The sequence below is a fragment of the Ochlerotatus camptorhynchus genome, unplaced genomic scaffold (assembly GCF_037179485.1).
Source record: "Ochlerotatus camptorhynchus isolate MF236.1 unplaced genomic scaffold, CSIRO-AGI_Acam_v1.1 ptg000282l, whole genome shotgun sequence".
NCBI classification, from domain to species: domain Eukaryota; kingdom Metazoa; phylum Arthropoda; class Insecta; order Diptera; family Culicidae; genus Ochlerotatus; species Ochlerotatus camptorhynchus.
The window spans coordinates 2,707,815-2,723,967 of NW_027040771.1; positions in this window are offsets into that span (position 1 = coordinate 2,707,815).

Here is a 16,153-nt window from a genome sequence, read left to right on the forward strand (position 1 = left end):
GGGAAGCATTAGCTATAGTATTCGCCATGGAAAAATTTTCCAAATATGTGTTAGGCCAAAAAGTATCCATTATTACAGATCACAAACCTTTATTGGGCATATTGAACAACAAAAAAGGTGGTCCGTCAATAGAATAGATTCCATAACGAACCACCTTTGCGTTCGGACGCGCTTTAGCAGCGCTCTTGTATATACTTTTAAATATCCAAACAATTTTTTATCATATTTTAAAAACTGACCCGCGCGAACTCCGTGTTTATTTTAAACGTTTTTTTTTTTTATCATCCGACGCGAGTGCAATGAAGTGCGGAATAGTGAATTGCGTGCAAAAAGACAATCGCTTTCTATGGCGCTGCCATGGCACCTGCAACCGGACCTTTCACGCAGGTTGTGTTGGTGCACAGCGAAATCATGAAGACATTCTTCGGACCTTCATGCTGCCTTTGTGCCAAGACTGCCAGGATAAGTTCATAAATGAACTTAATCTGAAGGAACTGTCTACAACATTGAATGGCATCAAAGAAAACATTGGCAATACTTTGGAAGCAAATCACAAATTGCTTACTAACTTCAAAAACCTCAGTGCGACGCATGACGCAGTGCTTGAACACATTGAAGAAATGCTTGACAATATTAAGCGTAGCATGTCGACCGTCACCAGCAGCAACAAACTTATTGCTGTTGAAATGAAAAATGCAATTTCATCAATTCTGGACACACCTTCGGCGGACACCTGCACAGCTGTAAAAGCGGCAGCCAAATCAGCGGCAACAGCAGCAGTAGCGGCAATAACAACAACAACAACGCACTCAATTAACCAACTACCTGCAATAATTTCCACACTCAAGAATGAGTTAGCGGACTCCCAAAGTACTCTAGCATGTGAAATAAAATCTCACATAGAAGAAATGGCAAAATCTCTTTCAACACCAGCCGTCATCATTTCCAAGAATTACACAATTGACGAACCAGCCCCCAGCTGGCGAATCTTGGGAAATAAAAAAGTATGGAAGCGTGACTGGACAGAATATGACGCCAAGCAACATTCCCGCCGTCTCCAGGAAAAAAACGAGGAAAAAGCCAGACTTAGGCGCAAAAAACGAGAAAAGAAACCAGGTAACAACCCCCACAACAATACCAACAAAAACAGCGGCAGTAACAACTACACTATTGGCAATTGCAACAATAACAACAACAACAACAACAACAACAACAACAACAACAACAACAACAACAACAACAACAACAACAACAACAACAACAACAACAACAACAACAACAACAACAACAACAACAACAACAACAACAACAACAACAACAACAACAACAACAACAACAACAACAACAACAACAACAACAACAACAACAACAACAACAACAACAACAACAACAACAACAACAACAACAACAACAACAACAACAACAACAACAACAACAACAACAACAACAACAACAACAACAACAACAACAACAACAACAACAACAACAACAACAACAACAACAACAACAACAACAACAACAACAACAACAACAACAACAACAACAACAACAACAACAACAACAACAACAACAACAACAACAACAACAACAACAACAACAACAACAACAACAACAACAACAACAACAACAACAACAACAACAACAACAACAACAACAACAACAACAACAACAACAACAACAACAACAACAACAACAACAACAACAACAACAACAACAACAACAACAACAACAACAACAACAACAACAACAACAACAACAACAACAACAACAACAGCAATAACAACAACATCAACAACAACAACAACAACAACAACAACAACAACAACAACAACAACAACAACAACAACAACAACAACAACAACAACAACAACAACAACAACAACAACAACAACAACAACAACAACAACAACAACAACAACAACAACAACAACAACAACAACAACAACAACAACAACAACAACAACAACAACAACAACAACAACAACAACAACAACAACAACAACAACAACAACAACAACAACAACAACAACAACAACAACAACAACAACAACAACAACAACAACAACAACAACAACAACAACGACAATAACAACAACAGCAACAACAACAGCAACAACAACTACAACAACAACAATAACAACAACAACAGCAATAACAACAACATCAACAACAACAGGACCCGAAGCAGCCATCTCTACAACAGCACTGCATTACCTTTGGATAAAGAACTTTTGGCTGCTGCACGAATACAATTTTCTCGGCCACCCAAAGAAAGCGGACTAAATTTCATTAATTTCGAAAAAGTGGAAACTATTAACCCTTATCGAACTGAAAAACCAACTGAGCGAGAACACCCTCCTCTTCTGGACCCCATGCGTCCGCCAATAGTGAGACTTACTGAACAGTCCGTAACTGGCGACCAACGCTTCCTGAAGGCGCGTCTAAGGGACCCGAAAATTATGGACATTGTTCGGACCTACCTCTCCTTCCTGCATGACCAGCCATCATCAACATGTATTCGCGGAATCACCAAAACCAGTGCTATTCTAATGCTAGCAGCTGAAGGACTACCAAAACACAGAAATCTCCTGCACGAAATTGTCCTGGACGTCCATGAAGAACTTGGAATTACTCGAAACGACGCCTTGGCAGACCTGCAATCCTACCGTACATTCCTGTCCAGTGAACGCACGCAACGGCTACAATCTACTAGGGAGGCCGCCCTCAAATTTTACAATCCTGTAAATTTTCAACGCCGCTGACGCACCTTGAGGAAGACTCATTATTTCTATATAACGATGCTCGGCATGAGACTGAGGTAACTAATAATAACAATGACCATACTTTATCAACCGACGTATTTCCAACAATTTCTTCACACAGACAGAATGCGACTGAAATTTTGATTTATTGTCAAAATTTCAATCGCATGAAAAGCCCAGCTAAAATGAAGGAAATTTATCAAAATTTATTATGCTCATCCCTTTCGGTCATTCTGGCAACTGAAACAAGCTGGGACGAAAGCGTAAAAAGTGAAGAAATCTTTGGAAATGCCTTTAATGTATTTAGAGACGACAGAAATTTTCATGCAACACAGAAGAAGTCAGGTGGTGGAGTTCTTATAGCTCTTTCGGCCAATTTTAACTCAGAAATTATCTTTATACCAAAATTTACAGAATTTGAGCATATTTGGGTGAAATCACACATAGCCGGTGAAACGCACGTGTTCGCCTCAGTGTATTTTCCACCAGACCATGCTCATAAAAGCACTTATGAAGCCTTCTTCCAAAGTGCTGAACAAATTCTATCTGACCTTCCTCCTGAGGTTAAAGTTCACATCTATGGAGACTTTAATCAACGCCATGCTGACTTCATTCTGGACTCTGAAAATGAATGTATCTTACTCCCAGTCGTTGGGGATAATGAAACATTGCAGTTCATTTTTGACAAAACTGCTAATTTAGGACTGAACCAAATTAACCACATCAAAAACCAACAAAATTGCTATTTGGACTTTTTACTAACGAATATTTATGAAGATTTCTGTGTGACCGAATCATTAAATCCACTGTGGAAAAATGAAGCGTTTCACACAGCAATCGAATATTCTTTATTTATGCATGAAAACCAAAGACCCAACTACTGCGAATACGAAGAAGTCTTTGAATACAAATTAGCAGACTACGAAAAAATAAAATTTAAATCAAACAGTGTCAATTGGCAATTAATTTTAAGGAATGTAGGAAATGTCGAAATTGGTATAGACGTGTTCTACAAAATTTTAACAGAAATAATTTCGGAAGAAATACCTTTGAAGAAAAAAAGACGTAACAGAAACACACAAAATCCAGTCTGGTTTAACAGACAAATAAAAAACTTGAAAAATCGGAAGCAAAAAGCACATAAAATTTATAAAAAACACAATAGTAGAAATAATTTATTAATTTATTTGGATCTATGCGATCAACTGAATTTAGCTATCAGTACTGCATTTGAAGAATATAATGCAAAAACTGAATGTGAAATAAAGTCCTGTCCGAAGAACTTCTTTAATTACGTAAAAACGAAATTAAAATCTGACAATTTTCCTTCAATAATGCATCTAGACGAAAATGTCGGTGATAGTTCGGAAAAAAACTGTAATCTATTCGCAAAATTTTTTCAAGAAATTTATACGACATTTTCTGAAGAAGATCGTGACCGCGATTATTTTGCATTTTATCCAGAATTTTCAAGGGACATTGGCCTCAATCAACTTCAAGTGCAGGACATTTTGCAGGCTTTAAAAAATTTAGATGCCTCAAAAGGTCCTGGACCTGACGGAATTCCTCCAGTATTTATTAAATGTCTAGCAATGGAACTCACTGCTCCATTGTTTTGGCTTTTTAATATGTCCCTGGAATCCGGAACCTTCCCTAAAATTTGGAAAAGCTCATTTCTAGTACCTATCTTTAAATCTGGTCGAAAATCTGACGTACGTAATTATCGTGGTATAGCCATTATCTCTTGCATTCCTAAGCTTTTCGAGTCAATTATCAACGAAAAATTATATCTCCAAATCAAAAATAGAATTACTGACATGCAACACGGCTTTTTCAAGGGTCGTTCGACCTCGACCAACTTACTTGAATTTATAGACTATTCATTGAATGCAATGGATAATGGAAACCACGTAGAAGCTCTCTATACAGACTTTAGCAAGGCATTTGACCGCATTGACATACCAATGTTACTCTTTAAACTGCAAAAAATTGGAATTAAGTCAGGGCTCCTGAAATGGCTTGAATCATATTTAACTAACCGCCAACAAATAATTAAATTCAACGGAAAGAAATCGAGCCCAATTCAAGTCACTTCAGGCGTCCCCCAAGGCTCTCATTTGGGACCTCTCCTTTTTATTCTATACGTAAACGACATATCTTACATTCTCAAAAAACTTAAATTGCTTATTTATGCCGACGACATGAAGCTCTTTTTGGAAATAAGAAATGAAGAAGACATCAATATATTCCGGAATGAAATACACATATTCTACACATGGTGCAAAAAAAGTCTACTAGAATTGAATGTAAAAAAATGTAACTTAATATCATTTAGTAGAAAAAGAACAACTTCAAACATTTCAATTGCATTAGGAAATCAAACTGTAGACAAATGTGAAAGAGTTAGGGATTTAGGAATTATCTTAGACTCTAAGCTAACTTTCATAGACCATTACAATACAATTATTCACAGGGCAAATAACATGCTAGGCTTTATCAAGCGCTTTTGCTATAACTTTCAGGACCCTTACACAATTAAAACACTATATATTGCCTATGTGAGGTCAATACTGGAATATTGCAGCATTGTATGGTCTCCTTTTTCAATCACGCACGAAGAAAGATTAGAATCAGTACAAAAACAATTTCTATTATACGCTCTTCGTAAATTAGGTTGGACTTCATTTCCTCTTCCATCATATGAAGCACGCTGCATGCTTATAAACAAACAAACATTAAAAGAGCGTCGTGAATATGCAATGGTTTCATTTGTAAACGATATCGTTTCGCAACGCATTGACTCCACAGAAAATTTATCAAAATTAAATTTCCATGCACCTACTCGGCAACTCCGAAATCGAAATTTATTTGCCATAAAACATCATCGCACAAATTATGCAAAATATGGGCCATTAAACCGCATGATGGCCTCTTACAATAAACACTGCGAAACCATTGACTTTACAATGTCTCGGCATAAACTAAAGCAATATTTTTATTCCATAAGAAATAACAACTCATAAAAGAAAAGAGAAGAAAGCTGACACTACTTTTTTTTATATAAATATATATTTAAGAAAACAAAACTGTATTAGTTGTACTAGTCTACGTTGGTTGACGAAATAAATAAATAGATTGTTAATAGGCTACAAAGATATTTCATACGACTTTCGATATTTGATTACACTATCACGCATATGGCTGGTAAAGAGAACCATGTAGCAGATTGCTTGTCAAGACTACCTTTGGACCAAAACTTGAGATATGCCGACTTAGAAGAAAGTCAGCGCAGCTCCTTCAATGAACTAAATTATTTGATTGAAGACCAAAAAGTGAATCTCAATTCAAAAACTATTAGTGAAGAATCATCTAACGATTCAACATTATCAAAAGTTTTAGAGTTCGTTCAAAATGGTTGGCCAAGCCACGTGAATGAGAGACCTTTGAAGAATTTTTATGCCAAACGAAATGAATTGAACGTAGAATCAGGGTGCTTAATCTTCGGTGAACGAATAGTGGTTCCTAACACATTGAAATTAGCTTCTTTACAGTTACTACACGCAAACCACCGTGGCATACAGAAAATGAAACAAATAGCACGAAGATATTTGTACTGGGATGGTATTGGAGTAGACATTGAGAATTATGCGAATTCATGCAAGAAATGCCAAATTTTGGGAGTTGATAGAACTCCAAGAGTTTATGGGAATTGGCCAGCTACTACTAAACCATTTGAACGGGTTCATATTGATTTTTTCCATAAATATAGCCGCACATTTTTAATATTAGTCGACGCATATTCCCGATGGATTGAAGTTCGGAGAATGACCAAAACAAATGCAGATAATGTTTCACAAGAACTTGACAACATTTTCATAGTTTTTGGATTTGCATCAACCATTGTCAGTGATAATGGTCCGCCATTCAACAGCTTCCTATTCAAAAAGTACTGTGAATCGCGTAATATAGAACATATTTTGTCCCCACCTTACCATCCTGCTAGCAACGGGTTAGCAGAAAGGGCAGTCCAAACCACAAAAGCTGTGTTGGGAAAACTAAATGAGATCGATTCTTCTTCATCCTTTCAGATCGACAATGAAATCAATAAATTTTTGCACCATCATCGTCAATCTCCAACTACAGAGGACAAAATTATACCATATGAACGTATTTTCACCTTTATTCCTCGTACAGAATTTTCAGGTCTAAGAGAAAAGAAGGAAACATTCAGTGGCGAAGATAGTTCTGAAAATGCAGATAAATATTTTGCAATCAACAGTAAAATTATTTACAACTATAAATCTAACGGCAGAGCATGTAATATGGAAGGCACCATTATTAAAAAATATCAAATGTCACATATCTAGTAGATATAAATGGTGATATTCGTAAAGCTCATAGAAATCAATTAAAACGAGTTCCACAACAACCATTTGTTTTGAAAAATTGTGTAGACCCTGCTTCAGTGCCAGAGCAGAATTCAGAGGACATAAGAACAGAATCAAATGTAAAGAAAGTACGCAAGACGATTACATCCAAGAAAAAGCCAAAACTAATAACGAGTCAAGCATTACGCAGATCTACTAGAAATAAAAAGCCAAAACATAAAAATCTTAATGTAGGACAACTAATAAAGAAGAAGAAACATAAGATCTGATGAGTTAATAGATTTGATTATATTTTTTTGCATGTGTATATTTTGTAGGAATAAGATGAATTTACTGGCTGGATGGATATTTTTTTTTTGGCTAAAATTAATTTATATGAATTTACATTGAAATTATAGAAACTTATGAAATTGTATAAACTGGTGGAAGAATTAATTTAATTGGGGAGATGAGAGGCGAGATGCGAGGCAACTCTCATCTCATGTAATGATAATTGGAGAACGAAATACAGATCAGTGTGAACTGATAGTTTGAACTGACTAGACGTGTTTTCCCTACAATCTGTCCGAACGACTCGTAATAGCCATCCTCGGTCATAGCAGGTGTAAAGTGCGTTTTTATTGGGCCATATGTTCTACTACGAACAGGTGGTATAGCGAGCGTTCGCTAATGATGACAGTTGATGACATGATCCAGTCCTTACGCAACGGTGCTTTGCTATACCTAGTTATCGGGCTCGATGCTGATGTTGGAATGATGTTTGCTCTGTTTGTGGTTTTGGCCCTCGGCGTCTTCAATCCTTGACGCAATTGACAGACCACGGACCGTATTGTCTACTACGCCGTAAAGGGTCCTTTTTTACAAGTAGGGTTCAACGCCCGAAGCCAGAAGTAACACTCTCTTTATCAGTCTTTGGATGTGACCAGAGAGAATGTCCTTGACAATTAGGGCTAAACCAGCTTCCCGATTTAATCCAAATCGTGTGCATAGTGAGGATCACAAAACACAAAGGCTCAAAAGGTTCCATTGATTGATAGTCAATCAGGTACCTTATAATATCGATTCTAATTCAGGTTCTGTTCGATCTACCAAAATTTGAGCTCATTTGGATGTGATCTCAAACTGCATTGCCCCTTTCAGTGGGAACACCTGTTGAGATTTCTAAAAAAAAATGTATTTTTTGTTTATTTTTTAAGAACATCAGAATAAATGCAACCACTTCGGGTTTTCAGTATGTTGTTGTCAGCACTGAAAATAGGAGAATGAAATAATTAGTGTTTTTAGTTCTTCATTAAAATATTTAAATTCTAACGTAGGATTTTTTCAAAACCCGCAAAATAACCAAAATGGTGGCGTTCAAAAAATAATTGATATTTTGTTAAAAAATCGCCACTCAAATGCGCGTAAAAATTGAAAAGATGGAATATCCGAAAAATCCTATATATGTTGAATGTTACATCGTGGACAGAAAAATCAGCCAAATTGATCGAATAATCTCCAAGATTCCAGTCTCGCAAGGTAAAAAAGTGTTTTCGAGAAAGGGGATCCCAACAATATATAATATTTTGGGCTGAAATTTTTCGAAAAGAAGTTCTGAAAACCCGAAGTTGTTTCAAAGAATTAAAAACAAACATCTTTTTTTAGAGATCTCAACAGGGGGGACTAATGTTTATATGGCAATAATTGAAATAGGGAGTTCCATGCCAAATAACGAATTGGAAAACACGACCTTCTTCGATTTTCATGAAACTGTGTTGTTTGTTATGGGCAATAATAAAAAATTTTGCTAAAATTCGGTCATTTTGGATCTTGTAAAATTCAAAAAAATATATGAAGAAATTTTGCTTAAAATAAATGGAAACCATTTTTTGTTTTTTTTTCCTTGAAAGACAATGTTTTTCTCTACAACTTTGTCTCAGAGGTCATTCCGATCAAAAATGCTGCTTCCGAAAAAAAATCGAAATGTTTTTAATGACGTCGTATTGAAACTTTAAGCAAACATGCGTAATTCGATTAACCGGAATTGCGGGCAGTTCGGTGGATTGATATCCTTGTTGACGAAATCAACCCTATTGTCGTGGTACCACTGTAGCACCTCCCGGCTGTAGTGGCACATTGTCAAATCCGGCCAGAACTTCGCTGGACCTGGAGCTTGCTTATACAGCTTCGAGTCCAGGTGATGAAATGCTTAGTTTTGAGTCTGCAGCTACAAATTCCTTGCCAGATCATCAGTTTCCGGGCGAATTTTTCGGCGAAAATAAACTTAAATTTGCAAGGAACATCACCCCGTGCTGTGGCCAAATTTTGTCTGGAAACCTGCCTGTAATCCATCTTGACATAGGTTTCGTGGTTCATGAAAAGGCATCCTCTGTAATTCGTCAGAACTCGGTCGTACATCTTCAGAGCGCGTGTTGTGGCCACTAGATTATGCTTCATCAGGAACAGGACGGTGTAGTAGGCAAAGATGATTGTAAAAACTAAGTAGGCGTTCAACATTAAATCTTCCACTTGGATCGTACCTCTTGAGCAAGACAGTTGTGGTTCCATTAGCACTGTTACATTGGCGACGAGGAAAATCGGAGCGCGTGGAAAAACGACGGAGACGAAACGGAACGGAACAAGAATATCGGGAATGTCGATAGTAAATATGAAATAAGTTTGGGTATTTAATCAAAAGCAAACGAAGGGAACAATATTATACAGTAAAACCCAGGATGACGCAGGGAATCTTTACTTCAGTCCGTGCACCTGGTCCATAAGCGAAGAGAACTAGCAGTTCTAGCCCGCATATTAGAAACACAGGGAATGTAGTCTCAACATGAAGCGAAGGGGATCCAAGAAAAATCCTAGTCCGCAAATTTTCACCAGTAACCATGGTAACACGTTTTCAAGGCAACAAGCCGCGGGATGGACCAACTTATGGTCTTAGCTTGTTGAGAAGACAAATCCAAAGGAAAAAAAGAAGGCAACTTGATGTGATTATTTGAAATTAAATTTCAGCTAAACTTCAACATAACTCCGTTTGTTGAAACGGGTGATGGTGCTACATCCAGGCTTGCAATTGCTCATTACAGCTAAAATGCAATTTTTTGTAATTATGAAACAATGAGATACTATAATGATAATTTTTATTTGTAAAATGCAAGAAGAGGTGATAAAGTTTGTGTATGACTTATAAAATTTGTCAATTTCGCTTTCAGAAGGTCCCAACTAGCGATTAGCTGTAACGATGAGCAACGCGATGAGCGAGCAATCAGCGATCATAAAATCGCTAATTTTGACCTTCTGAAAGCTAAATTGATAAATTTTATATGTCATACACCAACTTTACCACCTCTTCTTGCATCATACAGATAAAATTATCATTTTAGTATCTCATTGTTTCATAATTACGAAAAATAGCATTTTAGCTGTAATGAGCAATTGCAAGCCTGGCTACATCGTCTCGTTGGGAAAGATGGAAGGATCAGTTTGTTGGGTATCTGGCTTTAAAAGCGGTTGACGACCATGACGAGATGCATAAAACGCTCATGTGTTTTTTTTTTTTTTTTTTTTTTTTATTAAAAAAAAGCGCTCATGTGTTTCGGTGACCCAAACGTTAGAAAGGTTGCTCAAAACATCTGTACCATTAAGGGATGTCTACTGGATAACCTATATCGGGCGGCTCTCCGGAGACGAACCAGCCCAGGGCTGAAAGTCTCCTTAATAAATACAAAAAAAAAATATCGGGCGGCGATGGATGTTTTCAATGATTATATTATTCTCCACGAATGACACTGCGATACGAGCGGTTCAAGTTTCGTCAACTATACTCTCATCCAAATGAGATACTCGACCAGTTTGCAATTCGATTGAGATCTCAGGCGATGCTATGTGGATTCGGTGAACAAATCGAGCAGATGATAATGGACCAGATTGTGTACGCTACGAATGGAGACGACAAGCTGAGAGCTAAATACCTCGCAGCTGACACGTCACTGCACAGCAAAAAAATTATTTTGATATCACGTCAAAGTGGATGCACTACAATCATGTCGAAAATATGGTGTAATAATACTTGCTAAAAAGGACAAAATTATCATTAATACAATGCATGAACTGGCATTACGCTGCTTTTACTGCATTTGTTTATTTATGTGGCCATAAAAATTACATGAAATTTTCGACATGATTGTAGTGCATCCACTTTGATGTGATATTAAAATTATTTTTTTGCTGTGTGGAGGAGTTACTTATAATTGGGCGAACTTACGAGTCTGTGAAGTCACAAATTCACGAACTTCGGGAAGTACACGTGTCGAACCAACCAGAGGAATTGAATGTCGTAAGCAAGAAACAAACACTATGCAAGAGGTGTTCCGGAGACCATTTGCAAAATGATCGGCAGTGTCCTGCCATGGATCCAGGAGAGAACATAGCCAATTTGAACGAAGAGACAGGACTGCATTCAATTCCTGAGATGATCGGAAGGAATTCAACCGAAAGCTGAAATTCGTACGTGAGGTGGATGACGTAACCAACAACGTTGAGGTCCGTGAATTGTTCCATCTTAATGGAAAGCGAAGCGTGGTAGGTGCTGTAAGCAGAGTAAACATCATGTTTGTTATGGATACCGGAGCTGACGATGACGTGTTTAGTGAAGAAGATTGCTGACACGGGTTGGTTTCACCGCGTATGATATGCGTAAGGGCAGTGACAAGGTGTTTCAAGCTTATGGATCGAAAAAGCCTCTGACGGTGTTCGGTGAAGTGGACGCAGAAATCAAAATCGGCCATGCCAACTGCCGTACAACCTTCTTCGTGATTCAAAATGGAAAATGCTCACTGCTGTGTGGAAATTCTGCAGAAAAACTTGGAGTAGTAAAGTTTCTGCATGCGTTGTCTACTAAAGAGTTGCCTCACATCAAAGCCTGAAACCTCAAGTGAAGTTCAATCATCAAGTGCCGTCCAAGATGATACTGAGGGTCTTCCAACCATCCCACAGGAGAAACGTAGTTGCCGTGAAAAACGGAAGCTTGGATAGTTCAATGATTTCTTTCTTTATAAGTGTTCTCGTTTAGATTAAATTGATGAATAAGAACTGCTTCTTAGTTTGTTTGAAAATAACACTAAAACTTAACTAAACCTTGTCCACATTTACAGAGATTGCTGTCTGCAGCCCAACACGGAACTAGTTAACGAATAGTGATTGAACAAGATTATTATTATTATTATTTAGCTTTGTTAAGGAGGCTTTCAGCCTTGGGCTGGTTCGCCTCCAATGATTGAACAATATGCGAGACATCACACGAATGAAGTCTCGACCCACCTTCAACCCTTTCAACCAAGGACTCGTCGACACCTTAAAGATGATCGAAAATAGCCATCGTCATCGTCATAGAAAGAAAAAATATTTTTACCTGTACATTTTCTCAAGAATCTAAGGAAAGAATTGATCCTCTTGGATTTTTGATTTTTTGCCCAATATTTTTAGGTTTTTTTTTTATCAATTTCGGGGTGGTAAACTTCATTTAAAGACTGTTTATGACACATGAATTATCAAAAAATAAATAAATTTAAATATAAAGCACTTAGCAAATACAACCCAACTAAAATTGTACGCTTAATAAGGACTAATTCAGGCAAAATTATGGTGCTAAAACAGCTTTTAATCAGCTCAAATTGTTTGTTGGGGAGAGGGCTAGTGAATAGCATTTACAGAACTGATACTTTCCGTAAAAATTGAATAGTGATCCGGTGGAAGTGAGGCAATAGTTTCTAGCGTATAATGTATTGTCACCAGCTCAGCGGCATAAACGGAACAAGGAGCTTAAGCATTCGGGAGGCGCTATGAGAAGAAGAGATGAGTGGATTGAATTTGTTGAGCCAAATAAAGTATCAATGTCTGAGCCAAAGGATGATTCTTAATAATCAAATTAAGATTATTTCTAATTCTAACTAGATCAAATTGGGGAATATTGTGATAGAATATAAATTCAAGTGCCTTTATTCATCGTGTGGTTTTCAAGTTCAACTGGTTTTCAGAATCCAAAATAATATGAGAAATCTGTAGATAAATTGACATTTGCTGGTTGATTGATTAAAAGCTCCAAGAAATGTGCAAAACTTTGCGATGCAATCAACTATCACGAAAAGACATGTTAGACGCTACCTTCCGGTAAGATTTTCAAAAGATTTAACGTATAAAACCTTGCTACCAAAATGCATTTTGTATTCCCCACCCTTCTCTTGCTCTGAGTATTTCTAGGAATTACTATGGGAAAGTGAACTTTTGGTTCTCCTCGTTCTAGTAATTTGGCTGAATAATTTACAAGTAAGCTTGCTATCTGTACTTATAGGAAACTTTCTCATCTACAACTTTGCTGAAGACCACAGATGCATAGATTACATAGGCGTCATCAGGAGCTCAAGCCCGGTAAGAAAATGTAATTACTTTTAACCCGGTAAAACAGTAATTACTGGGGCCGTTTCAGTAGCTTTTGAAAGCTAATGACAAATATTTATACAAACAATATGAATACATAATAGATTAACCAGCTTCCAGCTGAAAGTCTCTCTAATAAAGATAAATCAAAACAAACAAATTTTTTCTTAGATTTATTTTTCGTCGATCTTGTTTTCCGTGCTGAGCACCAATGCTACCAACGCCAGCGAGGCAGCTCCCACACCTGCACCCTACCTATCGACCCATCAACTCATAAACCGGGGACCAACGGCTTTACTGTGATCAGAGATCTTATGCCTCAGAACAATTTAAGCCTTCAAAACCCCTCCTGTGTGCGCATCTGCTTTTGCACTGGTCATTTTATATCATGATAAATCTTGAAAAAATAGTTCACTTTGAATACTGTGGGACACTATTGCATCCTTCTATTGTTAACTCATTTAAACAATTAAGCTGATTACCGCCAATTCCACCATTGGAGAAAATCATTCAGTAAAGGTGTTGTACCAACATATTGCTTCTTGAAAGTGCTGCTTGTTCGTTACAGTTTATTGTAAGATGTACCATTGCCTTGGTTGCATCAATCCTATTCAAAGGATGTAAGAAATCCAATCTAAAGTGTGATGTATTTACCATTTGATTTACGTGTAAGGTTGAAACTTTTCTAGAAAATGTATATTTTTTAAACTTTTCGGATGTGTGAAACCATTACGCAACATATGCCTACCTCTAAGGAAATACATTGTTTATCCAACATCTCCCCATTCGCTACCCATCAAGTTTCTCGCTTCACTGAACTCCATTATTCTTTCCATTCAAGATGCTGTAAAACACACTCGGCTCCTGCAACTATGTCCTCCCATGTCATTGTTTTTCTTTTCCCTCGTGAATTTCACGCACTTATCTTATCCCCTAATGCCTTCGAGTTTACCCTCGCGAAACTCACTTCAACTTCAAATTCGCATTTTTCATTTTATGCTTTTCATGCGTCCATTTTTGCAAGGGTTCTCCTCTGCAGAAATAGGCAACACCCACCCATCATCATCATCATCTGCAGCAGCCAGCAGCAGTTGAAAGCCCATCGAACGTCACATATACGATGCGAGGATTCGCAAGGATAAACAAAACATGCCGAAGAGCGGCTCAGCCCTGCGGGTAGGTTGGAATGTTCAAAATTGAAATATCCTTGCCCCGGTATGGGTACCTACATCGACTGGTCGGTCGTCGGTGGTGGATCAAGTGAAAGCGAGAAAAAAAAATGTATGTATGCGTTCGTTCCGCCAAGAGGGTACAAGTGGCGAGAGAAGAATAAAAAAAAGTAGCGAAATACGCACATAAATATTTCATGCTTCCACGATTTTATTTCGTCAAACGCAGATAAAAGTGGAATTCAGGAAAGACATAAAATATAAATAGCGTATCCGGAACCGGGAGCAGCGGAACGACAACGGCGGAAGGAAAGCATGTGAAAGCGCGCCCATCGCACATCCGGCTGTTTGGAGGAAAAATGCTCACTTGGCATGACGGAGGGTTTTCTTTTCTTTTCGTTCCTCGCATGCATCCGTGGCCGAGAATAAACGGAATCTCATGTGTAAGTGACGAGTTGAAAGGTGAATAATACTTCAGGTTTAAAGGAAAATGCAACTTCAAGGGCTTCCGATAAACCGAATCTCTACAGAATAAGTATACCAGCTATGGCACTATACCTGTTCCGCAAGCGAGTGCCAATCACCGACGACGCCAGGAAGGCGACTGCACACCTGGACACTACATATCCCAACATAACAAATTAGGTTTTACCATACTTTTGTACTCCGTGATTTGGATTCACAAAATTAATCTAGATATTGAAATATTGGCATCAATTAATCATACCGTCCGGCCTTTTTCCACAAAGATGGCGTTGTTCCGCTGGTAGGAAGTGATAAAAACCCCTATTTAGATATTGAAAGAAGTGGGAATAATTCGCTTTCGGTGCATATTCAGGTCAAAAAAAAAAGTGAACGACAACCTAAATCAATTAGTCAGGGACTTTGTCGTTCAGTTTTTTCCCGGAAATTATTGTTAAATAAGCTACAATTAAATAAAAAAAAATTCCCCATACAGTTTTACCTTCCTAACTACCAGTCCCCAGAGAGCCAAACAATTCAAATTTGAGAGAGAAAATTCTCTCTCACGAGCTCAATCTCTCAACATGCCATGTATTTTGATGAAACTCGATTTGTGATTTCCCTTTCACAGATTACAAAATAGAGTACCAGTCACTACAAAACATGTCTGGTACCTCTATATATGCATTTAAATAGTTTAAAATTTGAAGTCCCTCCTTTTTTACATATTCTGCACAAAAGATACTTTTTGTCTCGATCCATTCATAAAAATCAGCGGGAGATTCTGTGAGAGGTGAGCTATTTTATGTGCACAATGTGTAAAAAAGTAAGGACTTCAAATATTAATCTACAGCTGTGTTCGATAAAATAGCAGCGCATGCCGATTTTCATACCAAATGGTCAACTTTGACATGATGTAACTTTGTTAACTTATGATCAATTTCTTTTT